The sequence below is a fragment of the Sarcophilus harrisii genome, chromosome 3 (assembly GCF_902635505.1).
Source record: "Sarcophilus harrisii chromosome 3, mSarHar1.11, whole genome shotgun sequence".
NCBI lineage: Eukaryota > Metazoa > Chordata > Mammalia > Dasyuromorphia > Dasyuridae > Sarcophilus > Sarcophilus harrisii.
In genome coordinates this window covers 405,829,019-405,855,511 of record NC_045428.1, presented here as the reverse complement: position 1 = coordinate 405,855,511, position 26,493 = coordinate 405,829,019, and the positions used below count along the sequence as shown (strand labels likewise).

At 35.5% G+C, this 26,493-nt stretch overlaps 1 protein-coding gene across 1 annotated transcript in view; it reads left to right on the top strand.

Annotated features, from left to right (window-relative positions):
• Positions 1 to 26,493, top strand: part of B3GALT1 (beta-1,3-galactosyltransferase 1) — a 145,994-nt gene that overhangs the window by 76,253 nt on the left and 43,248 nt on the right. The window contains exon 2 of the mRNA XM_003763924.2: positions 14,835 to 14,982. The gene's annotated coding sequence lies outside the window, so the exon portion shown is untranslated. The remainder of the gene's footprint in view (positions 1 to 14,834; positions 14,983 to 26,493) is intronic.

Sequence of the window (26,493 nt, the reverse complement as noted above, 5' to 3'; positions counted from 1 at the left end):
TATATTTCATGGGACCTTTTGTATTTATTACCATTTTTCCAGGGGAAAATGCCAGAAATACACACATACACACTGGTCCTGATTTGTGGCTCTTTTCCTCAATTTTCATTTTCTCATTGTAAGAGAAACTATGATTAGATGAGAGAGAAAGGTGAAATGATTGGTACTTAGGGTCTGGGACAGGAGGGTTTAAATAGAAGGAACAGATGGGCTGTTTGAGGTACAGTATCTTTAGGGCTAAAACCATTGCTAAGTCCAATGATATGTACCATATCAGATTTGTGTGTGTGTGTGTGTGTGTGTGTGTGTGCCTGCATGTATATTTGTGTAATGGCAGCAATTGAACATGGCAGCAATCTGTTTATTCTTTACCATTACTTTGTTTTCTCTGAACTTCAGGCAATATATTAGTTCCCCAGGTTGTATCTAATAATCTTCTACCTCCTGCTCTGCCCCCGAGAAAAATAAAACACAAACCTGAAGACATCTATCTTGTCAAACAATATTTTTAATAGAATTCTGGAAAATTCAATGCACATTAGCTGAAGTCATTGACTGACTTATCTAGGGGTAAAATAGTTTCATTTCAGAAAAAATATAGGGATTTGTCGTGGGACAGAAATCAAAGAAAAAACCCATATACAAAGACATTTGAATATTTGGTTTCCTTCCCTAGTTGCTGACCTTGTTCTCCTTGTTAGAGTACACTGCCTGAGCATCTGAGACCCTTAATGCAATAAAGAAGAGCAACAGTCCAGGTGACAACCCTGCATACTGAGTAGGGGAACCCAAGCTTTCAGGACCCCCCTAAAGAACTAGGAAGCCTAAAAAATCAAATTGATGAAAGTAGACTGAGATAATTGTCATTTTTATATTTTCAGGCAAAATGAAGTAAAAATTGCAAACTATCTCCCCTGGAGCATTTTTCCAAGTAGAATATCTCATCCCAATCTCAAATCTTCCATAAAGCTTGTAAGATCATTTCTGACATATGACCCTTGCATACAGATGCCCAGTTGCTCTTGATCTTGCCACATAATTTAACCCAGTAACAATTTATGGTCTCCAGGACTATCATTAGTCATTAAGTTGCCAACAGTAAAACTTTAATGTGACAAAATCTGAAGCTTGTAAGGACCTTTCAGATCATATATCAAGAATAATAATGTCGAGTCAAATAGAAACAAATCCCTGAAGACTATATGACTTAGAAAGGCACATATTAACATTATCTATGTTGCATTATATGGCAAGGTCTGGAGTCTGACAGACACCTCTGATTGAATCCAACCCCCTCATTTTAGAATTAAGGAAAGCACAAGTTATATAGAGAAAGTAATTTACCAGAAGTCACAAAGCTAATGAAGTTAGTAGCAGATATGATATTTGACAAGTCCTCTCATATCAAATTTGCTATATTTTTTGTTGCCAGTTCATATTCTGATTCTTGATCTCAATTTTCTGATTCTTGATCTTCAGATGGTAAAATCACTTTGTAGAAAAGTTCATTCATAAAAAACAACATTTTGATCTGATTTATTCCATAACAACAAAATGGTGTGAAGAGTACCATGTCTATGTATCTCACCAAGATCAAACACAGGAAAAAAGAACATATGAACAAAAATATTCATAAAGCCCATTTTTGCTGTAGTAAAAAACTGGAAATGAAGTGAATTTCCCATTCAATTAAAAAATGACTGAAAGCTCTTTGATATTGAAGAAGAATTACTATATTTTGTTTTTCTTCAAATTTCCAGGGCCTAGACCAGCGCCTATTACATAAAAGTCACCTGATAAATGTTTGTTGACTGATTAAATTACTGACTAAATTATGGTATATGAATAGAATAAAAAAGTATTACCTTGTAAAAAATAATGAAAGGGATAGATTCAGAAAAACCTGAGAATACTTAGCTGAACTAATTTAGAATGAAGTGAGCAGGATCTGTAGAATATACTACAAAGGAAAATAATTTTTTAAATTACCCATCTTATAAATGGAATTATCAATCATATCTTCAGAAGACTGATGATGAAATCTTCTCATCTCTTGAAAAAAAGTGACAGATTTTAAGAGTAGAACAAGATGTACATTTTCAGATGCACACATGCACACACTCATACACTACATACACACATACACACAGAAGTTCTAATACTTTCATGATTGCTATATTCTATTCCTCATTCTCTTGATAAACTTTTTAAGTGATTCAGTCTACATGAAAATGTGTTATTTTATAGAATTGTTTTTGAAGACTATAAGAATCAACAAAAACCTAGCAAACAGCTTTATACTTTGCAGAAGAATTATGTACCAGTCCCAGACTGGACCCATTCTTTGCATCATCTTCACTTTATCAAGAACTCATTTATCTGACAATAAAGAGTAAATGTTAGAGCTGATGAGCAGGTACCAAATTAGAGGGGTCCTCTCTTCATTGCATGCCCCTGACCAGCTCATACATGTTATTGGCATCATTCATGGTTAGCAACATGATCAATAGGGCTGCTGTCATTAAGACCAAACATGAACTTAATGAAGCAGTAGAATCACAAAACACTCCATTTTTCTACTTATCAGTATCATGTACCATAGTTTTAATGTGAAAGTAAAACTACTGTTGCATGTCTTTTCTTTTTTTTTATTAAAGCTTTTTATTTTCAAAGTGTATGCATGTATAATTTTTCAACACTGACCCTTGCAAAACCTTGTATTCCAAATGTCTCCCACTCCCCTCATTCCCTCCCCTAGATGGCAAGTAATCCAATATATGTTAAACACTGAACCTCTTTTCAACAGTAAATCTGTTACTACTCTGACATTTAGCAAGTCACTTTACCTCTCCAGGTCTCAGCTGTGAAATAAGAAACCAAATAATCTCTCTTTTTAAGTATAGTAAGTTTATTTATTTTGAATAGATACTGTTTTATGAATCATATTGAGAAAGAGAAATCAAAGCAAAAGGGAAAAACCATGGGAGAGATTAAAAATAAAAAAAGAAAAAAGAAGTGAACATAGCATGTGTTCATTTACAGTTTATCTCCTTAGATGTTTTTCTAGATGAAGAGAAACCAAATAATCTCTTAGGTTCCTTCAGTTTCTAAATCCTGTGATCCTATGTCTTTTCTTATTATTTACAACAGGATATTCTGAGCATGGCTTAAGATTGCCAGCTGAGTATACATGCACCTAATATAAATCTTTTGCATAAATTTCCTGAAGCATCTTTTACTTTGGGGTCTAGATTTCACCATCACTTCAGAAACATTCTTGGATTACAATTTAAGGAGAGTTTACCACCAAAATTCAAGGAATACATTTGTTGTGGAAACAAAATTATGTTCTATGAAAATCAGATGAGAATAACTTTTATTTATTCTTGTCAAAATTGTGTGTGTCAATAAAAACATTCTTGTGACTAAATAATGAAAGTTGGACATTACATCAATTTTCTAAGACAGTGCTCCACAAAGTGAATTCCAGGAACCCTTACTGTTTTGCATGATGTGAATAAGAATTCTGTAAGAAAATTTCCATGCAGGTAAGTTTTCCCCTTACAAACATTAAATTTAAAAATATTTACATAGCAAAAAACAAACAAACAAAGTGAAACATATTAAGTGCTTCAGGGTTTTGTTATTTTTTGAAAATAGCCTAAATTTCCTATGTTCTGTATCAAAATTTCTCTGACCCATCTTTATCCTGAGGGTATTCAGAATGACCAAATGACCAGATTCTACTTACTCACTACCCAATTCCCATCCCAAGAGAATTTTGGGGTTATAATATATCAAACTCAAAAGTATTCAGTGGCCAAATTAGTTTCGGAAAGATTGTTCTAAAAATTCCAAAGATATTGATAAATAGAAATTTAGAAAAGTAAGCTGAATTTTTATTTGATTAAAATGCCTCAGGTGTAGTTCAACTGGAAAGCAGGGGAATGGCCTCTTCTATATCTCTGATTCTACATCTCTTCTGCTCATGATATTCCCTATAATGTTAACAGAGACATTTAGAGAAGCCCAGTTTTACACATAGTACAATTTGGTTTTTCTCTCATTTCTCATCTCTCATCTGCCAACATTCGCATTGAATAATTGGCATAAGAACTAAATGAGCAGAGTTTTGAAATAAGGTAGTTTAGGACAGTGAAAGGAACACTGAATCCAGTCTGACTTTGTACAAAAGCTGTAGAAAGATTTCCATAATAAAAGTATTCATATGGTACTTTAAGGTTTGCAAAGACTGCATACATATTGTGTGATCCTCAAAAATAAAAATTAAAAAAAAGCCCTTGAAGGGTCTCTCATTCAATTATTAGTGATCATAATATACTAGAAGAAACACTGAATCTGGAATAGGAGGCCCTGGGCTCAAATCCTATCTTTGACATTAAATACCTCTGTGATCTTGGGCCATCCCTTTCCTTCCGAGAACCTCTATTTCCTCCTCAGAATTATATAACTTAGATTGCCACTAAGGTCCTTTTTATCTCTCAAACTCTGAAAGTTAAATAATGATTCTCACCGACATCTGGTCTTAGTGACATTTCCCCTCCAGGTCATCCATTTTAAACTATAACCATTTGTTTGACAACTATTATGGATGGATGTTGAGAATTTGAGTTCCAGTACTGATCCAGTACTGATAGTACAGTACTAACTATACAGACTTGTGCAAGTCACCTCTCAGTGCCTTTATCTTTCTAATGAGGGGGTCAGACTCCAAGATGATAGAAATCTCCAGTTTCCGTCCAGCCCTAACATTTTGTGCTTTCCTGAATATTAAAATCACATCTATGTCTGCCTATTCAATTGTGCCTTGCATATAGTTGGTAAATGGCTGAATTGGATTTAACTGAACAGATATATTGGTGGATAGAAAGCAAATCCTGCAGATATATTTAATACACAAAAATACAAACACATAAATACACATACATACACACACATACTCCTTATAGGTAAGAAGCAGCACAGCAGAGCAGATCATGCTTTGAATTTGGCTTCAGGAAGACTGGCATTTGAATACTGACATGATCATGGATAGATCACTCAAACTCTCTGAGCCTCTTTGTCATCATCTATAAAATAGAGAAAAGAATTTTATAATAATTGTTGTTGTGAGGCTCAAGAAATGAAAGACTGTAACATAAAAGAGAGATTTGATTTGTTCTCCATCTCAGAGATGAGTACTAAATACTATGAGCAGAATTTGGGAGAGGGGTAGAGGAGGAGAAAGCAAATTTCCTAACAATTTAAAACTATACAAAAGTGGAATGGGGTTGACATAGAATGTAGCAGGTTTCACGAATTAGAGGTTTTCAAGCAAAGCCTGAACAACTACTTATTGAATGTATTGTATAGAAATTCATATTCAACATGAGTTGGACTAGATGGCCATTGAAAATTCTTTCAAATGAGATAATGTCTGTGAAGGTACTATGTGAACCTTAAAGCACTATATGCAATTAATTATTTTTCTAATTTATTTTCCATTGTCACAATTTCATTATCGTAAACTATCATTTATTTTTAGAATAATATGTGCTTGTGTGTGTGTAGCAATCAAAGGGTCCAAAAGGAAGGGCTAGAAAGTTGAATTCCCTTGAATTCAATAAAATTCAATGAATATCTACTGTGTCTAACGTGTGCCATTGGACTAGGTGACAGAAACACAAGGCCAAAACCAAAATAATACTTTACCTCAAGTAACTCAGATTACATAGAAAGGAAACAATATTCATCAATAAGTAAATAAATTAAAATATATTCACAGTAAAAACACAGTAATGGAAGTGAGGAAAAAGGCAAAACAGATAATTGGGGGAATGGGTGGGGTAGGTATGAAAGACCTTTTATGGAAAATGGCACTGGAGCCCAGTCTGTCAAGGAGTAAGGGAAATAGGGACCTACTGAACTTCTTGGACAAGACAATTATATGGTCAGGTCTTTGCACAAAAAGAGATGCAGATTAGGAATGATTAGGGAGAGACCTCTCTTGACCCAGGCATTCAATCTAGAATCATAGAGAGGAAGATAAAAGTATTTGGATGAAACTATGTTTAAAGTGTAAAAAGAAAAAAACTAACAATGTTCCCTAACAAAGAACCACTGCACCCCATCTAAACTAAAAGATCATGAGTGCCACCTCAAAAAACTAACCAAAACAAACCAGAACCTAAAACATGTCCTTTCTCTAAAAAAGAGTCACTTCTTAGCTAATAAATGAATGTATCAATATCCACACCAAAATCAATTCAATGTATTTGTGAGGTGTGGAATCCAAGATTCAAAGGCTGGGGGAAGACACTGCTTAGAAAACAGAGTCAGAGGACTCTGATCTAGGCAATAATAGTATTGAATAAAGCACAGTGTTCAAATCATGTGGGGTCATGTTCTCTTGCATATGCTATAACCATGTATAAATATTCTAAGAGGCACTAAAGTGCATCTGAGTGAGCACCTGGGACACCTACACCTGGGACAGATACTGCTCCAATTCAGAGAGACTACAAGCTTCTCAAAGCGTTAACAATCAAAAATGGGAAATCAGACAGTGAAACAAATGAAACACATGCCTAGATACTGGGCAGCAGAAGTGGGACAGATGCAGAAATGATGGTCAGGGATAGAAAAGCATTGGGAGCTTGGAAAGACTAGGGGAACAGATGTTCCATGTGATAGTTTTGAAATGTGGAGAGGTATGTGGTTCAAATAGAATTAATTCTCTTCAAAATGCTTCTATTTTCCTGGTCATTTTAAGAACGGTTTTTCATTTAGAAAAATACACTTAATTACTATTCCAGAATGGAACCTTTAAACTAAATCATTCTCATGGGGGTTTTGTCTTCCTCAGTGGGCAAGTTGACAGCAGGCCACAATCCCTTTCAGATTTTATATGAGCTCAGCAGGGTAGTGAAGAATGGTAGTCAATTTTCTTCAACTTTCCCTGATTCCACTTAGTAGCAAGCACTGCTAAGAAAAACTTTCTAATGGCAAGAGTAAGACTATTTCTGTGATAGACTATGAATGGATATAGTAAACACTGAGTCAGCGATCACTCAAAATCAAGAGTGGTCCACATACGTCCTACTAAGGTTCCTAATTCTAGCTGCCTTGTGCTAAAATAATGATGTTTTTCTCCTCTATTCAGGGTTGATTGTTAATTCCTAAAATAGACATTTTTGCAGTGCTTTTGTAATTGCCACATTGCTGAGATCTAGAGGAGATGCAGGAGTTGCATTTTTTTGTGTTAATGTGGTACTGTTGATCAGGTCACCCAGCTCCCTGCTGTTCATTCTTACAGAATGAATGAATGACTCAAAAGAACCAAGAGTTTTGAGAAGTGACAAGCTTTGATTGGTGAACCTTTCTCAGCAGAATTCTCATTGGATTGAACAAATCATTTAAGCGATCTGGGCTTTAGTTTCCTTTTTAGTAAAAATGGATTAATAAAGATCATGTACCCCACAAGAATGTTGTAAAGCTCAGATGAGATCAAATGACAAAATATATAAAGCATTTTGGGACCCCGACAGTACAACATAAATTTATTAATATATGTATAAATATAAATGTATTTATACAGATAAAATGTGTAAATAGCCATAAATTATTAATATTAATCATTCCTACAGAGCTATGCAAGCTGACTGTCTTTTCTCCTCCTAGGAACTGATTTTGAAAATAGATGGAAATGCCCTGTCTGAGATCGTTTATGTGGTCGGTACCATGGACAGATCTCTGAACTTGGAAGATTTTTAATACAAATCCTGCCTCAGACATAGTCTAGTTATATGACCCTGAACAAGTTATTTAAGTTCATGTGTAAAAAAGAAAGAATGATAGCACCTACATCACAAGGCTGTTGTGGGAATCAAATGAGAAAACATAGGAAAAGAGCTTTGTAAACCTTCAAACATATATAAATGCTAGTTGTTGTTAGCCAAATTCATTTCTGCCTGATAAAGTGTCATACCAACAGGCTCCATGCATGTTTTATGACTTTGTTTGGTCATTCCAATTTGACAAGTGTTTATTAAACATGTACCTTATGTAATAAACAAGTGTAAGTATTTTAGGAGACACAAAGGGTTACAGTGGCTGACTTTGAGGATTTTTAAATGAGGGGATAGGAAAGGGTATAAACATTTCTATAGAGCTTACTATTTACCAGATGCTGCGCTAAGCACTCTACAAATATTATCACTTTTGATGTTTACAACTACCATGGGAATAAGGTGCTATGATTATCCCCATTATACAGTAGAGGAAATTGAGATAGAGGTTAAGTTTTTTGGCCAGTTATTTAGCTTTTAATTATCGGAGGCCAGATTTGAGGTCAGATATTCTAGACTCAAAGCTCAGGGCTCTATCACTGTGCTGTATAGCTATGGGCCACAAGTAAGTTTAAGGCAAAAGAGAAATTAAATGCATAAAGGCAGTACAAACTTTATGCCAGAACTCCCAAACATGCTTTGTCTGACTAAACCACAGTGATTAATTTTAAGTGTTTTATTATACAGTCCAAACTTGTGATCATAACTGACTTTAGGTATATTTTTTGTTGGAGGGATGGCATATGGAAATAATGATCTTTTTCCTCACCTTCAAAATTCTTTTGCTTTGTCATCTTTATGGTGAAGGTAACAGGTCAGGGTAAATGTACCCTGGTAGTTGATTTATTCATTCATCCATTTACCAAATAATTTCCTGAATGCATTGTGCAGCCTAGTGTTGCAGTTCTAGTTGGTACAGTTAGAAGGATACAAAGAAGGATTCTTGCCTTCAGAGGGCTTACAACCAAAATGTAGAGAAAAAAATAGAATATAAACTCCTTAATTAGACTTTCTTTATCCCTCATAGCATCTAGGCAGCAGTCAGCATTCTATAAATATTTCTTTAATAGATGAATGGAGAAAACACAATGTATTTACACAGACCTCCTATCTCTCCACAGAGAAAGAACGGTAAGGGAAAGAAGAGTAGTTGAAAAGGTTAGGAAAGTAAGGGTCATTACTACTAAATACTAAAACCCCAAGAGCCTTGTGTTCCTGCTCCAATACTCATTAACTAATTATAGGTCAGCTATTACTTCTATTTGATTTTCTAATGGACCACCACTTTTAGCTTATAATTTGTTAAATGGACAAATTGGAAATGCTTTATAATTGACTCCACCTTCTGGGACTCAAATTCTAGACAAGTCACACAAAAACCAGGATCCAATGTGAATCACATATAAAATTCTAGTATTTAAATGGATGAGGGTTTCATAGTACAAATTCTGTCAGTGGCAAGATTGAAAAACTTAGAAAATTATGATGAAGCAAATCTCTATTTTCACTGACTCCTTAGGTATAGACAGTAAACTCCATGCATTCCACTGAAGTTTATATATGTCTCCTCTGCCACTGACATGGTAGAACAATTAAGCAGAAATTTCAAAGCCTGGCATAAATGATTACTTATGTGAGAGAGTAGGTGGCTAATTTTAAGGGTAGACTCATTCTCTAGGCAAACAAAACTTAGGCATTCAACTCTCAATAAAGGGCACAAACAGAATGATGCATGTGCTAATTATCCCAAATAACATATTTTTTTTAAAAAAAATTTTCTTTGGCTCTAAAATGGCCAAGTATCTTTGCCAAGAAAACCCCAAATGGGATCATGAGGAGTTGGACATGACTGAATAGACAATAACAACTGACTCCAAAACTACTTCACCAAGCTACCTCCCAAAGAAAAGCAAGGAATAATGGTTAAAATGATGGACCTGAACTCAGATCTTCACACCCTTTTTCTTATATTTACTACACTGCCACATTAAATAAATAAATATTTATAAAGCATTTATTGTATGCTATGTGCTGAGTGTTAAGTGTTGAGGATACAAAAGTCCCTAACCTCAAGGAGCCCATGAGCTAATGGGAGAAACAACCAGCAAGAAAATTTTTTCAAACAAGCTATATACAGGAAAAAATAGGAAATAAATAAGAGAAAGAAGGCACTGGAATTAGAAAGCATTGGACATATGTCAAGAGGCAAGGAGATTTTTGTCTTTTCACAAAAGAGGAAGAGAAGCTATCTCCTCTTAGATTCTTCCCATGACTGTTTCCAGCTTCATGGAAAATAAGAAAAATCCCCTCTAGGCACAGTATTTTCTGCAAAGGAATTAAATCACTTGCCTAAGTAACAAGAGATTCTGTTTCTCCAATTACACTGTAAGCCCTCTGAAAGCTAGAATATCTCTGTATCCCTCATAGCATCTAGGGTAGTAGTAGGTATCCAGTAAATTATTTGTTGGATGGGTGAAAGATGAAAGAGTCACAGAGTCAGTCATAATCCTGCTTGATAGCTAGAGAAGTTTAATTGTTTGCTTGTTTAGTTTTATGGATGCTGACAAACTCATTTGGGTTCCCATTCTTGCTCTTCTGATAGAAAAGGGAGCAGGAATTGAAAAGAACCAGCATAGCATCATCAAGAATAGGCCAATCCTGGTTCTATCTGCTTCCTTTCTGACAGTTATTATTAAGCCTGTAGATCAGAAGAATGTAATAGATCTAGTTTATTAGAGCTTAGCAGAATATTTCGGGCACCTGGGTGGAACCATGAATAGAGCACTGAACCTAGAGTCAATAAGACTCACCTTTCTGAGTTCAAATTTAGCTTCAGACACTTACTAGCTATGTAACCCTGTTTGACTCAGTTTTCATTTGTTAAGTGAACTAGGAAAGGAAATGCAACATATTCCAGTGTCTTTGTCAAAAAAAATTCAAATGGGGTCATAGTCAGACATCACTGAAATGATTGAACAACAAGGGCAGCAGAATATTTAATAAAATATATCCCACTTTTTCTGTGAGAGAAATGAACAAATGTGGATTCAATAAAAATTCAATGAGATGGATTTGGAAGTGGTTGAATGTCCTGACAGAGGAATCATTAAAGCTTCAATGTCAACTTACTCAAAATCTCCAGTGGAGAGCTCAAGGAATCTGTGTTTGGTGCTGTGCTATTTAACATTCTTCTCAGTGACTTAGATAAAGGCACAGACAGCATGCCCATCAAATTTTCAGATGACACAAAGCTGAGAAGGACAACTAACACACGGGATGACAAAATCAGGATTTGAAAAGATCGACAGGCTAGGAAGAACACTGAACTGAATCTAATAAGATGAAATGCAAAAAGATAAACATAAAGTTTCAAAAAAGGCAACTTCACAAGTACAAGATGGGAGAAGGCAAAATTAGAGAGAGGTTTATCTGGGAAAGATCTGAAGGTTTTCATGGACTTTAAGCTCAATTTGATTCAGCAGAGTGATGTGGAAGGCCAAAAATGTAGATCTTTGGCTTCCAAACATAAATGATAGTTCCTGCCCTCATCAGACTGATTCTAGAGCACTGTGCTGAATTTTAGGCACCCCAGTGTAAGGAGAATAGTGGTATACTGGAGAGCGTGCTGAGGAGGGCAATGAGGGGAATGAAAGGACTTGAGTCTATGTCATTCAAGGTTCAGATAAAGAAATAAGGAGAGTTTAGTATGGAGAACAGAAGACTAAGGAGGGAATGGGGGAGAGGGAAACATGAGAGCCATATTAGGGCATCTGAAGGTTTGTCATATGGAAAAGGAATTATGCTATTTGATCCAAGGGAATAGAAGCAAGATCAATGGATGGAAATAGCAAAAAGGTTTTATATAAAGAAAAACAATTGTTGTTCAAGCAAGTCCAACCCTTGACCCTGTAGACTATGATAGTGTTTATGGTATTTTCTTGGTAAGGATAGTGGAGTGGGTTGCCATTTCTTTCTCCAGCTCATTTTATAAATGAGGAAACTGAGGCAAACAAGGTTAAGTGACTTCCTTAAGGTCACATGGCTAGTCAGTATATGAGGCCATATTTGAACTCAGATCTTCCTATCTTCAGGCCCAATGCTCCATCCACTGAGCACCTATCTGCTTCCAAATAAAAACAATTAGAGCTACTCAAAAGAGGAATAGGCTACCTTAGGAGGTGGTAAGTTCCCCTTCATTAGAAGACTGAAGTTTTGTTATAGCTAGTATTCCTTTCTGATAAAAATTGGAAAAGATGGGTAAAGAAGTCCCTTTCAAATCTAAAATTCAGTGATTTTGTGAAATGTTAGCTCTTATTTGTAGTGGCAAAAAATAGAAACCAACAAGTGGGGAATGACTAAACAAAATACAGTATTTGAATGTGATAGAATATATATACATACATATATATAATGATATATAATTATGTATAATATATAAAATTTTATACATTATACATATAAAATATGTAGTAAAGACAAACATCTGTGAAGGACTTAACTCTGTTCAACATAATGATTAACTCTGTATGTACGTTTGTGTGGTGTTGTGTGTTTTAGACATGTCACTGTGATGATTTGTTTTGTTTGACTATAAATATTTGTTATAGGGGCTTTGTTTTTCTATTTTTTTCAATTCATATAAGATGATATGGGAGAGAAGGTGGATTTAGGTTTATTTAAAAAATAAAAAGAAATGTCAGCTATTATTATTATTAAGCTCCCCTAAAAAAAAGAACCCACTTACTGAGAGTTTACTGCATCATTTTCTCACAGCTGTTTTCCCAAGGATTTTTCTGGCCCGGGTTTGGTGACTATTTCATTCTATGTTGATCTTTAAATGTTTAGTATAAAAGGGTCATAAAATTCTTATCTTGGATCTAAAATTCAAGAAGACTGAGAAAGTCATATTTTTATGTGCTATAAAGTAAAACCTCAGTGGCTGAATTTGCAAGGTCAGCTTGTGAAACCTATTTAATTCTTTGAATATTGCCACTACAGAAACTCATCCATTGACATTTAGAAAATTATCTATTAAGTACATTAATCCTTGGGAAGAAAGTATGGAGAGGAGTGGGGTGAAGGTCTTGCACATTCTGAAAATTGACTAGCCATGTACTTCTAGCTAAAGAAATAATATGCCTTAGAGATGAACTTACAGCTAATGGCATGAAATTATTGAGCTTACTAACATGTTTGACAATTTGCTTTGAGACTCATTGGACTTGCTTTCATGAGACAACTAGATAGCACAATGATTAGTGCCCTCAGATCCTTACTCTCTGTGTGACCCTAGACAATTTACTTAACCCTGTTTGCCTCAGTTTCCTCATGTAAAATGATCTGGAGAAGGAAATAGCAAACTATTCCAGTATCTTTGCCAAGAAAACCCAAATGGAGTCATGACAAGTCAGATATGACTGAACAACAACAATTTTGCTTTTACCAGTGAAGGGAAATAATTCAGCATCTCCATAGAGGACCACGGACCATGTAAATTTTATTACTGAAAGCAACAACACCTAATTAATTTAGTAGTTGAAGTATGGCATGGCAGCAAGAAGGGAGCAATGGAGTTCAAGTCCATGAGACCCGTGCATGGAACCAACTCTCAGATTTTCTAGTTGTATACGTATAGGCAAGTTACTTAATGAAAAGTATTTAATTAAGTGATGACTATGTGCCAAGCACTGGAGATATAAATACAAAAAGGAAATGGTCCTTGCCCTCAAGGAGATTTCAGCACATTGTTCAATCTTGTCTGACTTTTTATGATCTCATTTAGGGTTTTCTTGCCAAAGATATTGGAGTTATTTGCCATTTCCTTCTCCAGCTCATTTAAGTAGACTGGAGCAAATAGAATTAAGTAGCTTGCCCAAAGTTACATAGCCAGTAAATGAAGCTGGATTTGAATTCACAAAGTCTCTTTCATATAGAGTGGAGATTGTGCTTTGTAAGCCTAAAAATGCTACTTAAACATGAAATTTGACCATTATTTTTGCTTAATTGTCAAAGTGGACTAAGAGAAGACTCTATATTATGCTACTTCATCCCATCAAGAAGCATAGTAGGCCTTCCTACCTTCCTTGGTGCTCATCAATGCCCCCCACAACCATACTCCAAAGAATGTAAGCACCTTGAGAGCAGAGAATATTTTGGTTTTGTCAGCCAGCAAGCATTTATTAAGTACTATGTGCCAGACATTATGCTAAATGTTGGGTATACAGAGGAAAGCCACAAAAACAACAACAAAAGTTGCTCTCCTCAAGGATCATATATTCTAACAGACCCTAAGAAGGTGACACAGTTCCTGGCACATAGTAGGTGCTCCATAAATGTTTGTTGAAATGAATAGAATTGAGATTGAAACAGCAAGGGGATTCCAGTGGATCCCATTTATTCATAACTAGGGGCCATTCCATATCCTCACTATTTTCTTGTTCCACTCCAAGCTAAGCACCTTACCAATTCATGCCAATAATGATAATTTAGTGGATATTAGACTGTAAACTCTAGGATGTTAGAGATTGTATTTTGTTTATCTCTGTATCCACTATAGAAACTAATACGATCCCCTGCATAGTAGGTTCTTAAAAGACATTTATTGAATGAATTTTCTGAATGACAGGCAAAATGTTGGCTTGACCATGAGAATCAAGATTATCTTGATACTCCATAAGTAATAAACAAGCTAATTAATTAATGGATACATGGGTGAATAAATAAATGAATGAATGAACGAACACTATGTTTATGTCTTTCATGAACTTAATAGATTAATCTGATGAATGGGATAGTTTAAGCTAGATAGCCTCTACAATCCTTTTTAATTCTGATCCTAGGTTATTTTTGTCCAATTTTTTTCATCTGTAGTCATACATATATGTCCTTTGAGCAATTTCTTTTTGAGTAGCAGAATTCTGTACTGACTTTTGCACATCTTAATAATTTCATTTGTTCTCAAAGTTCTCTCTATTTTGTCTTCCTTAGGATTCTCCTGTGTACTGAACAACATCTCTTGGTGATTTCCTGTAAATTCTCTGCAGAGTTACTCTTAACCTCAGGCAGATGAAAACTGAATTTTGTATACAACACAAAAAAGGAGAAGAAAAAGGACATGACATGCTTCATAAAAAAGGTAGGATCAGATTGCAGTGGTCAATTTGCATGATCTGCCATTGTGAAAATGACTCATTCCTTAGAATCAGAAACCATTCAAATTCATTATTTCCGAAAAATAGCAGGTGGGGTAAGGAGAAAGGAGAAGAGAAAATATCCTCTCTCTTCTTGGAAGTTGACCCAGCAGGTATATGTTGGGCCTTGGAATCAAAGTCTTTTCAGCTTAATAAGCACAGGAAAAATTGGGTATTTCAATGAATTTGACTTTTTTCTTGATTTATATAGGCAGTTGCCCATGAAACTTTTGTCTAATTTTGGGTGTAGCCTCTCTTATCACTACTTTGAATGAAATACTAAGGAGTTAAAAAGAAAAGGGGGAAAATAGCCTCCTTTGTCAAGGACTTCTAGTTAGATTTGGTTTCTAAAGGGCCACATCTAATTGATTTGTGAACCATCCTTGATGAAATAACCTTCTTCTAGAAGCTACTATACTTTGATCATTCTTATTTAAGTTGAAAATGCTGTTTTAGGTACTGAAAGCTTCAGAAATAAAGGAGTCCATTTTCAAATATGAGAAATGCTGAGATTTAAACCAATAAAAAGAAGACTGAAGATTCCATAATCCCCCTTTCCCTGTCAACTTCTCCTTTGCCCTAAATACAGAGTTGGATGGTAATTATTTAAGAATTGGCTCTCCAAAAAAAAAGACATATATTGAAGTATAATCTGCATTATTTATTAACATTTCTTTCTAACTTTCTTTATGATTCCAAAGCACTTTTTTCTATATATTAATCAAGCATTTATTAAATGCCTACTATATGCAAGCATTACACTAAGCTGCAGAAACAAATGGAAGGAAAAGACAGTGCCTACCTGCAAGCTTACAAACCAGCAGGAAAGATAACATGCAGACAAAAATTACAAAGCAAACTATATACAACATAAACAGGAAATAATTAACAGAGGGAAAGAATTGAGCTCAAGAGGCACTATAGAAGTCTTCCTATAGAAGGTGAGATTTGGTATCTCAGAAGTCTGAACAGAGGAGGGAGAACATTCCAGGCATGAGGAACAGCTAGGGAAAATGCCCAAAGCCTCTAAGATCCCTTCCTAGCCCATATCTGTTAACCAAAAATCCAGATGCCCCTCTTTCAAAATACAAAGGAAATTCCCAGAAATGCTAGGATCTAGGATAGATAGTCAGCCTAGATAACTATATTTGAATGAGACACACATAATCACATTTTTAGGTCACATTTAGTCTTGGAAGGAAACTTAGAGTTCAATTATTCCAATCTTTTCATTTTGTAGATGATAAAATTGAAGCCAGAGAGATTGAGGGATTTGCCCAGAGCAATGTGGGACTTTTGATGAAGCAGTATTTGAACCCAGGGGTTGAGGAGCTCAAATTGGTTTCAAAAATTCTCATAATAAATGCAAGGGGCAGGCATCCTTACTTTTATGGAAAATATCATAGAATGGTTAATGCTAAGAGATAACAGATGGGTTTGGGTACTTATGATCCAACTGGAAGAAAAGAAGGGTGGGTAGGAAGAGGAAAGGGTCCAAAAAGTATAACACCCTCAGCATAAAGCAAAGTGCATAATATGTACTTTATCTTACTTGGAAAGAGAAAAGGACTGAATCAGCCCTCTGGAGATTTGACTGCTAAGCTACTACTTTCTTGACTTTAGCCCTCATACAATCCTTAGACATCCATAGTTATTATAACTTGGAGCCTTTATTGCAAATTCCTTTTGAAGCCAGTTTTAGGGCTTTAAGGAGCTTTTATTGAGATCAGAAAGATCATAATAAGAAAGTCAGGACTGCCTCTTATATCAGTCAGTTAACTAACCTTTATAAAGCACTTACTATGTTCCAGGTGCTGTGTCAAGAGTGAGAGATACCAAAAAAGGCAAAACTCAGCTCCTATATGAGATCTCAGAGAGCTCATGAAGGCAACATGAAAAACTCTGTATGTGTGTATTTTATTTATATATATATATATATATATATATACACACACACACACACACACACACACACACACACACATATACAGAATAACTTGTAGACAATCAACAATGGGAAAGTACCAGCATTAAAGGGCAGGGAAAGGTTTCCCAGGAAAAGGTTTTAGCTGGGACTTGAAGGGAGAGAGAGAGTATTCCAAACATGGGAAATGGGCAGTGAAAATGCCCAGAGTTTACAAATGAAGTATTTTCTGGGAAGAACACCCAGGAGGCTAGGATCACCAGATTATAGGGGATAAAGTGAGAAATAAAGTGTTAGAATTCAATCATCAGATGAGTCATAGAAGTTCTTAAGTCTTAACATATCCAAAAAATTTCTAAGGATATCTGTGAATGATACACATTGTTAATAATAATAGATCATCATTCATACTAAAGTTATATGTATTCAAAAAGAGACTTAACTCAGAACTGGTTGTAATGAGCCATGCTATGCTAATTGTTATAGCTTCCATTTATTCAGCCTCACCCTATAATTAGCACAGTATTGAAAATGGAGTTTTCCATGACATTAAAATTCACATCCAGAATACCCTTTAATTATTTTATATCTCCACATTAGTGCCTGAGCTTCTCCTAACAATGGGTGGGATTATTATTTATTGCTTATTAACAGAAAAAAAAAGCATAAGTAAACCCATCCACAAAAAGTATTAAAACTATCTTGATTTTATTTTGATAGGCAGAGAAATAGAGATAGAGGGGCAAAAGGGAGAAGAAAGGAAGAACTCATAGATCTAGAACTGAGAGGAATCTAGAAGTCATCCATATTTTACACATGAGGAAATTGAAGACGAGGGAGGTAAAGCAGTGTCTTTCTCATGGTCACAGTGGTAACCAGCATCAGAGATGGAGTTTAAACACAGGCATAGCGGATTTTGGATTCAGCATTTTTTCTTCTTTACCACGGGAGTGGGGAGGGAGAGGATGAGGGCACTAATATTTGGGGGAGGTAATCAAGAAAGGCTTCATGTAGAAGGCGAGTGCTTGAATTGTCTTGAAGGAAGAAAAGGATTCTATGATGAGGTAATAGTTTCCAGTTATGGCGGATGGCCAATGTGGAAAATGAAGATGAAAAATCCTGTGTGAGAAATAAGCCAATTTGGCTGGATCCTAAAGTGTGGGAAAGACATTAATGTACAATAAGGCTGGAAAGATATGTTGGAGCCATATTGCAAAGTACTTTAAATGCCAAACAGAGGCATTTATACTTTATCCTGAAGGTAATAGGGAGCCAACTGAGTTGATTGAGTAGGAGAGTGATATGGTCAGATATGCAATTAAGGAAAAATCACTTTAGTAGCTGTGTAAAGTAATGGACTAGAATGGAGAGAGACCTGATGTAAGAAATTAATTAGAAGACCATTTCTACAACCTAGGTGAAAAGTGAACTAAGTTGGTTGCTTATTAAAGCAGAGAAAAAAGAGCACATGAAAGAAATTTTGTGAAAGTAAAAACAAAATTTGACACATGCTAGATATGTGAAGGAAAATAAAGAATCAAGGGTTTTGCTAAAGTCACAAACATGGTAGAATACATAAATGATGATTCATTTGAACAGAAATAGGGAAATCTAGAAAAAGGAAGTTTGTGGAGAAAGATGAGTTAGTTTTGGATAAGTTTAAGATGTTTCTAGCACATCCAGATTGAAATGTCTAATAAGAAGTTGGTGACTACATGAGATTTCTCAGCAGTTGTTACTTTCCCCTCACAGATACTATTTTCTCAATCACTACAGAATGACTTCTCAGATCATTGGTAAAAGCAAAGGTTACCCACCAGACAACAGTAGCATATGTCCAATTTGTGTTAAACTGCCTTGTGGGTTAATGAATGCAGTCCTTCTGGAGAAACTTGCTCCAAACAAATGAAATGCCCAGGGGAAAAAAACATGATGGATAGAGGTCACATCACATTAGTAAAATGGACATTTAATAGCCTTCCCAACAAATAGTGTTACTCCTCTTAGGAATCTAACTATGCCCTCAGACAACATAGTCATGACCTAAGCTCTCCTTTATTTTGTTTCTGTTACCTGGATCTTGAGTAGAAACTAGGATATTTCTCTAGATGGATATCAAAGATCTGGTCAGTAAAGAATCCCAGGAAAAGATCCCATTTATCAGAATGATGGTTACAGAAGTGCTATTTCAAGTGAAGAGGCAAAGTCCAAACAAAGTCTGACGAATCAGCACATGCAAAATGGACCAGCCCTCTTCCAAAGATTCCTCATTATAGCATGGAAATGGCCCTGACATCTTAAAGGTTTTGAGAGCAGAGTATTAGCTTTGGCAAGTCACATCAGTTTGAAAAACCTTCCAAAACATTCCCAGGGACAGACAATATATCTGATATCTGAGGACAGATGTTACATGCCAAAGGGCTGATCACCTTCTAGAAGGTGGGCTATCAAGTGGTGAATTATTTTTGGTCAGAGCATTCATAAAATATCTCTTGAAGTATAGAGTATTTCTCTTTCTATGTTGGTGGAAGGACTGTCCACAGTGATAAAATCATAAATATTAGGATCATAGGACTATAGCCAATAAATTAAAAGAGACCTCAAACGCCATTTTTAAGTTAGACATGAAGAAACAATTTCAGAGAAATTCAGAGAAAAGTCACATAGGCAGTATCAGAGCTGGAATATGAACCCGGGTCCTCTAAATCAATGTTCTTTTCCAGTGTAGCAAGGTATCTTACCAAGTATTAAACTATTGGTGAATGGTATAGACAAATAGATTTGGATCAAAAGACTAGGGATATGATCGATAACTTTCAACATTGCATAAATCTTAAAGAATTAATGTGAAACCATGGATATTTTAAAATGTATCCTATAAAAGTGAGATTATTGCACAGAAACAGACATACATACACATATAAATCTTTAATTTTGTCCATGTACACAATCAATTGTTTTGACTATACTAAGTAACTGAGCAATCGGTTCATTCAATCAAAGCATCAGTCTGATGGAATCTTTGACAGAATTCACTAGTTGTGAAGGCAGCATGAAGCATACTTGTCTCTTTAGAATGATGTATTCAAAACAGGAGAATGCAACCTGGTCTTTATATCCACATCAACTAGCACAATAGTTTATGTAACTTCCCGTTGGAGTGAATTGGATATGATTGGAGAGGATAGAGTGGAGAATAGAGTGGATTACATTAAAGAGAAGTAGAAAGGGTTGAAGTACAGTGGAGAACAAAGGAGAAAAAGTGGAGTGGATAGAAGGGGATTAGATGGAGAGAGTGGAGAGAATAAGAGTGAAGTGGAGAAAACTGAAGTGCAGTGGAGATCAGTGAAAATAAAAGGAGTTGGTTGGGGGAAAGTGGAGAGGAGTAGAGAAGAGAGGAGTGGATTAGAAAAGAGTAAATTGAAAAAGAGTAGAGTAGAAAGGAGTGGCATCTAATGGAGAAGAGTAGAATAGACTAAAAAGGAGTGGAGTAGATTAGAGATTAATCTCTTTTACCAGAAACCTCACTTATACTTTAGGTTTTATCATTCATTTATTAGTTATATAACATTGACCAACTCACTTAGTATGTCTGAACTTCATCTTTCTCAATTGTAAAATGAATAGATTGTCTAAAAAGTTCTAAAATTTCATTATTAATTGCTTATGAGTGAGTTGATCAATCATTTGTACTCACAGGTATCTCTGTACACATCATTTGTACCCACGGGATCATTAAGATTTTTTGGGATCCTTTAAAATGGAACCTCTGAACATATTTGAAGCACTCTTTCTGGGCTAATCCCCCAATTTATGTTTGTCTCCTGAAGGACAAGTTATCTTATCCTTTGTTAGGGTTCTAAGAGCTATCATTTTAATACTGTTGTTCCCAAACCCCTGACCAGTGTGGTACCCATTAATAATCAACCAGTTGATTTCATTGGTTTTTATAAAAGAGATTTGTTGAAGAAAAATAGTAAGAATAGTTGTTATATACAATTCCCCCCAAAAAAACTTTGGAGGTATGATTTTCTGCCAGATATACTCAGAGTTCATGCAGAAGGGAAATGGACACAAATATAAAGTAGTGAGCACATATCTAGAGAAGATGTATGGCCTTCTCCAGGCTCCAGAAGTATTTTTCTCCCTTTGTGTAGTACCATAAAGTTCCCTTTAGTAATATCTCTCTGCTGGGTTCTGAGTATCTACACTAATTTAATTTTTTAAATAATTTAATTCTTTTTAATACACATTGCTCTATGAATCATGTTGGAAAAGAATAATCAGAACAAAAGGGAAAAACCATGAGAGAGATTTTTTAAAAATTAAAAAAAGTGAATATAACAGATGTTGATTTACAATCATCTCCTAGTTCTTTTTCTGGATGCAGATGGCATTTTCTGTCCAAAGTCTATTAGAATTTCTTTGGATCACTGAACCATTGAGAAGACCCAAGTCTTTCATAATACATTTATCATCGTGCATTTTTGCTATTATTGTGTACAATGTATTCCTAGTTCTGCTTGTTTTGCTCAGCATCAGTTCATGTAAATCTTTCTAGGCCTTTCTAAAATCAGCTTATTCATCATTTTTATAGAACAATAATGTTTCATTATCTTCATATACCATAACTTGTTTAGCCATTCCCAGCTGATGGGCATCTTTCCAATTTTTTACTATTTCACAACTCTACTAACGATGCATTAGTGTCCCATTTTTTCCACATCCCCTTCAACATTTAGCATTTTCTTTTCCTTTCATTTTAGCCAAAAAGGATACCATAGTACCTCAGAGTTATTTTAATTTGCATTTCTCTAATGAATAGTCCTTTTTCCATTTATCAATTGGAGAATATCTGTACTTATTTAAAGTCCATAGCCAGTAATTTTCTCCATTTCATCATGTTCTTTAAGATGCTAATGTCCTCAGATAATTTCCTTCCACATCTTTCTATATCTGCTTCCACTGCCATTAGCCAGTGACACTCTACTGGCCACTGTTACTTCCTCCATTAGCTGTGACCACTGAGGAGATTTCTGATGGGCCTTCTGGATTTCCTCCTGGTCTCCTGGACACTCATATATTCATTTGCCTAAGACTAGGAAAGAATAAACACAAAGAAATGAAAGGAGCCATGTGCTCACAGATACTATGACTAGATGAAAGTCAGAGCTGCCACATCATTCTGGGGGCCAGCCCAAGTAGTCCTCCCTGCCCCCAGTTACTAAGGGGGATTAGAGTGAAAAAGGTGTGAATTGCCCTTTTTTATAATCACTTAGTTCTGGTTCAACAATACCTGGGACATCTGTCCTTCCAACTTTGTGGCCAGTTAGAAAGCTTTTTGTTGTCACTCACACATGACTAGAAATCAATTCCCTCCTAAAGTTTCCATGCAATTATTTAGCCTGAAAGGAGGAAGGAAAGGAAAATAATATTTTTAAATGCTCCAAAGACTGGGTTCCATAAGTTAATCCACCTACGTTACATAGACATTTATCAGTGTGCACCTGTCCTTGTTTGAGTGATGACCTGGGATCTTTCATCATATGTGGTTTAGTAATACCTTTTAGGAGCTATACAATATACACTGTTGAAGATAATAAACCCAAATGCTGATGTAGCTAATGGACATTCTCCTTTAGCTGAAGTGCATCTGCTGTGGCATCTGTCGACTGTAACCCATAAAGAGTATTATTACATGTGCACATGCAAAATTGAGTAATTACTATGTAATTATACTTTAAATTGTGCATTCATTGACTGTCTCCTCAAATCTGCATTTTTGGAACACATACAATACTGAAAACCACTTATTCAGTATTCTGAACGTTTTCTAAAATATTCAGGTGCAATTTTTAAATCCAGAAATTTTGGACTAAATGTTTTGTTAGCAAGACAAGAGAGTAAGAAAATTGAGCCACTAGGAAGGTAAAAATTAGAAAAGAAAAGTAGGGAAGCAGTTGAAATGAGAGAGTTGGAAGAGAAAAGATGATATGAAAAAAAGTTGAGTCTTGTAGTAGAGTAACTTTATAGAGTAAGGAAAAAGAATTTATGGAAACATAAATGGGAGAGAATGTCAGTAAAAAGGCAAGTTTTCAAGACTTCTTTAATAGAAGCTCTTCTGAAATTAGGAAACAGGATTCATTCTATCTGAAGTTAATCTCTGATGGTCATGGATTATTAATATGAAATATACACAAAGGAAGAAAGTTAGGTGGCACAGTCTGGATAGAGTACCAAGTCTGTAATCAGGAAAACTCATCTTCCTAAGATGAAACTAGCCTCAGACATTAATTGTATGATTCTGAACAAGTCACTCAATCCAATTTGCCTCAGTTTCCTCATCTGTAAAACAAACTAAACTGGAGAAAGAAATGGCAAACCACTCCAGTATCTTTGTCAAGAAAACTCCAAAATAGGGTCATGAAGAGTAAGAAGTGAAACAACTGAATAACAACAATACATAAAGGAATCAATAACTCCAGAATATGTTTTCAGTGGTATATTAGCACTCTGGCATTTTACAGATATGGAAATTAAGGCCTTGTTAGCTACTTGCATATGGTCAAACAGACCTAGAGCAGTAAACAGAACCCAGAGTTCTACCCACAATCCCAGACAGAATTCAAGACACACAGCATATTGCCATTGTCAAGAAATAATTGGACACCAAGGATGGATGCATATTTTGAAACTGTGGCAGAAACAAATGTTGATAGTGATCCCCTTTTTAACTTTGCCTGCTACTTGAGACACTTGTCACTGCAGTATTCTAAAAGGTTAGGACTTTCCTTAAAATAGAAGGACTGGGACTTCATTCCTCATTTGCAAAAACCATTACATGCATTCACACCACTATATGTCCAATTTCTAAAAGCTCAATCTGTAATGACGGATACCCAAGCTCTGGTAAATAGCCTATTAGAAAATCAATTACTTGACAATCACATTAACAAAAAACTATTCAATTCTAATAGCATAATGTTTTATGAACAAATGTCTAACTATCCAATCTACAAAAGAAAAGACCTAGTTTAAGGGTGGAGAAGGGTTTCATTACAGCATCTACATTTACAAACAGGAACAAATCAACAGCCTCCCTGATATCCATTCACTCTTTTGCAGGGAGGAGGCAGCATATGGCACTATTACAAACCCACAGCAGAAGTAAGGCTATCACTATTAGTCATTTGGCTAAATAGAGAGAAGAAGAAAGTCTAACAGGGTAGAAAAGCTCAATCCTCTGGGTGATCAGTTTCTTAAGAGTTGGGGAAGGGTTGATTTGCAATTCCTCCTCCCCTTGCCAGACTCCCCTGTTTATAGGAGATGAATCAACACCTTATATTACACATTATGCAAATTATAGTGATAGTTTGGCACTTAGCTTCATCTCCCTGCCAGCCCCTGGATTTGCTCCTGCTGTTGTTGTTCATGGAGAGTTAAAATAAACTCATTCTACTCTTCCTGGCTCTGTTATCCCAGAAATATAGTTTCCTTCAAGTCTATGGCTTAGAGGTTGAACTTCATGGCAGATAGCAGGGTATCCCATACAGCCCATGCACCCTGGTGTCACATGCTGGAAAATTAATTTTTCCAAAGCAAAGGGCAAAAGATCAAGGATTCTCTCTCTCTCTCTCTCTCTCTCTCTCTCTCTCTCTCTCTCTCTCTCTCTCTCTCTCTTTCTCTCTTTCTCTCTCTCTCTCTCTCTCTCATACACACACACATACACACACACACACACACACAGAAAGAGAAAGAGGATATAAAACTATGGATAAAATATGGTAGGTCACTGAACTGTTTTCATTTTGAAGAGTGCAAACAAAATGGCTGTAGAAAGAATAATTTATTAGCCCATTTCTTCCTGTAAATCTCTTCTACCTCCAAATTGAAAGGCACCTGAGAAGACTAGAGTTGTAAGGGACATTTGAAATCATCTAAATTCATTCCCATCTCTCATTTCTATGGGAAGAAATTGAAATAGAAATGAGCGAGGAATTTGAAGCCCAAAGTGGAATGCTAAATATTACAAAACTGCTAAGTGAAAGAGCCAGAATTTGAACTTAGACCTCTTCCTGTCTGAAAACTCAAGCCCTTTCCCACAATACCACAATGACAGTGACTTTAGGGGTCTGTATTTCTATTTCATTATGCCAGCAATTGTTCTGAGAGGCAATATGATATAATAAAAGATTATGAAGTTATCGGGAAAGACTTGAATTCAAATCCCACCTCAAAAAGTTACCAGCTTTATAACCTAATAATACTCTGCCTGTTTTCACATTTACAAAATTAGGAGCTGAACTCACTGATTGTTTAGGTCCCTTCCAATTCGAAGTCCATGATCCTATGAACTACTCACACACAGCAAGTCTAATTGTGCAGAGGATTATTTGATCTGTAGAAAGAAAAGTTAAAGTCCTGTTTTACCAACTGTCCTCACATAAATGAAACACCCTTGCAAGGAGGCTATTAACTGGCTTTAATCTTAACATCGAATTAAATGGACATGAGCTTAAACTGCTGGAAAAAAAAAAAAAAAAAAAGATGATTTTGGGCTTATTATGAGGGATGTAGGTGGTTCAGTGGATAGAGCATTGGGCTTAGAGTCAAGAAGACCTGCATTCAAATGCAGCCACAGATTCTATCTAGCTGGGTAAGCCACTTAACCCTGTTTGCCTCAGTCCCTTATCGGTAAATAAAATTAGAGATAATAATAACACCTACCTTACAGGGCTTTTGTGAGAATCAAGCAATTTGTTATTTGTAAAGCATTTAATATAGTTCCTGGCACATAGTAAGCACTATATAAATGTTGTGTTATCATTATTATTTTTTTATTTTAAAAAAAATTCTTTACTATAAAAGTGATTAGACTCTGAAACAAAAAACAGAAGAACACCCTTGTAGATTTGAACATTTTTATGTAATAGTGTTCCTGGAAGCAATTGGCCAAACTAAATGACATCTTAAGATGTCATACCTTCTAACTCTGAAATCTTATGGTTCAACATTGGTTTTATTTTTTAAATACAATTTTATTTTTCCAAACACATGTAAAGATAGTTTTCAACATAAAAGCTTTTTATTTTTTAAAAAATATGCAAAGATAGTCTTCAACATTCACTCTTATAAAACCTTGTGTTTTTTCCCCTCCCTTTCCCCCTTCTCCCCTCCTCTAGACAGCAAATAATCCAATATAGGTTAAAAATGTGCGATTCTTCTAAACATAGGGGAAAAAATCAAGCAAACAAACAACCACAACAAAAAAAGGTCAAAATACTATGCTTTGATTCACATTCAGTCTCTATAGTCTCTTTCTGGATGCAGATGGCTCCTTCCAAGTCTATTGGAACTGCTTTGAGACACCTCATTGTTGAAAAGAGCCAAGTCTATCATAATTGATCATCACATAATCTTATTGTTATTGTGTGCAATGTTCTCTTGGTTTTGCTCACTTCACCCAGCATCAGTTAATGTTAATCTCTTTCCAGATTTTTCTGGAATCAGACTACTCATCATTTCTTATAGA